This window comes from Echinops telfairi, unplaced genomic scaffold, assembly GCF_000313985.2.
Source record: "Echinops telfairi isolate 266 unplaced genomic scaffold, ASM31398v2 ScPeMD7_655;HRSCAF=1070, whole genome shotgun sequence".
Taxonomy (NCBI): domain Eukaryota; kingdom Metazoa; phylum Chordata; class Mammalia; order Afrosoricida; family Tenrecidae; genus Echinops; species Echinops telfairi.
The window spans coordinates 25,317,025-25,318,884 of record NW_022104553.1 but is presented as its reverse complement, the minus strand read 5'-3'; the positions used below and the strand labels follow the sequence as shown (position 1 = coordinate 25,318,884).

The 1,860-nt window shown below is 49.0% G+C and overlaps 1 pseudogene; it reads right to left on the bottom strand.

Annotated features, from left to right (window-relative positions):
- The window catches only part of LOC101655897, a 14,740-nt pseudogene that overhangs the window by 10,564 nt on the left and 2,316 nt on the right, over nucleotides 1-1,860 (bottom strand).

Below are 1,860 nucleotides of genomic sequence, written 5' to 3'. Positions count from 1 at the left end.
TCTGGGGTCTTAAAGGCTTGAAGGTTAACAGCCATCTAGCTCAGAAGCAACAAAGCCCACTTGAAAGAAGCACACCAGCCTGTGCAATCACAAGATGTTGAAGGGATCAGGGATCAGGCATCATCAGAACAAAAAATCTTACCATAGCGAATGAGGGAGGAGTGCGGAGAGGAGACCCAAAGCCCATTTGTAGGCCACTGGAGATCCCCTTGCAGAGGGGTCTCGGGCAGGTGACGAGCCAGACAGGGTACAATCTAGCAACGATGAAAAATACAACTTTCCTCTAGTTCCTAAATGCTTCCTCCCCGCTCCCACTATCATGATCCCAGTTCCACCTTGCAAGTCTGGCTAGACCAGAGGGTGTACACTGGTATAGATAGGAACTGGAAACACAGGAAATCCAGGGCGGATGATCCCTTCGGGCTATTTCTTCTTGATGGTTCTCGCTCTTCCTGCTTCTGAGATGGCTGTTTATACAAGGAGGATTGGTGAAGCTGACCAATCCCGGAGTTAGAGTCCTCTACGCCTTATTTTCTCTAGTCCCACCGGATCGAGTGGTGGGTGTTACAGAGATGCGGACAGAAGAGCCCTAAGTAATTAACTTCACTTCACAGGCAACCACGCGGAAGAAAGGCGAAGGGGCTTCCTAGTGCCCTAAAGAGTTACAGGCTCAGAATCTCATGGGGGCAGTGCTGCCACCAAGAGTCAGAACTGACTCGATGGCAGAGCTTGGCTTTTCGGGTTCTAGTCACGAAAGAGAGGTCAGGGCTCCGGTTCTTAGAATGGTCTTGCCAGACCTGTCCAAAGTGGCAGCCAGTTGCCACCTGGGATGCTGACCTTTCTATGTAACTGAATTTAAATGCAATTTGAACACAAACTCACTGCCCCCCAGGCAATTCTGACTCATCATGACCCCAGAAGACAGGATAGAAAGGGGTTTGAAAACTGTAACTCTTTATGGAAGTTGAGTCTCCTCCTCCTCCCGAGGAGCAGCTGGTGGGTTCGAACTGGTGATCTAGCAGTTAGCAGCCCAGCCCGTCACCCACTCCGTCTCCAAGGCAAGGAGGCTGCCCCAGGTGTGGTTCCCAGCCAGAGAAACTGTTGGTCCACAATCAAGACAGACACGTGAAATATCCGTGTTCATGCATGTGCATGACTGTGGGCTTGCATCTTTCTTTAGGTCTCTGTGGGGGTCATCAGTGGTGAGCATGTAGGAATGGGTGTCGGTGTGTCTTGGTCTAGACGTGTGTATGGCTTTACCTGTCTCTGTGGAGAGGAGCATCCGTTTAGGGGAACAGAACTCGTTCAGAATGTCCTACAGCAGCATCTCACCTCCATCCAGTCAGGTCTGACTCGCAGTGACCCCATAGGACAGGGTGGAGATGCTCCTGTGGTTTCTAGGGCTGTGACTCACATTTTAATGAATTGGAACACACGGAACAGGTTTCCAGGGTCGACATACATGCACCTCCATCCTGTAAATGCCTCTTGCTACTTTTGTCTCTTAACACATCCGTGTGGACAGGGATGGGACAGGGCTTGAATTCTTCCTCGTCAGATCCAAGAATTTCTTTGACAGGGACCCATGGTTTGTTTGCTTGCTTGCTTTTCTTTAAAAGCTGGTCATCAAAATGTCTATAACTTCTTCCAATATTTCCCACCACCACCCACCCACCCCAATCCCACCTGCCACTAGCTGGTTGTTGCTTCTTAGATCCTGGTGAATTTTCTATGGTTAAATGATGCTTTTCATTTCTGTACCAACAGACTCTTTTTGTTGGTGTGTTAGTCTGGGTTGACTAGAGAAACAAATTCATAGACACTCATCTGTGCGTAAGAAAGAGCTTTATATAAAAGAGC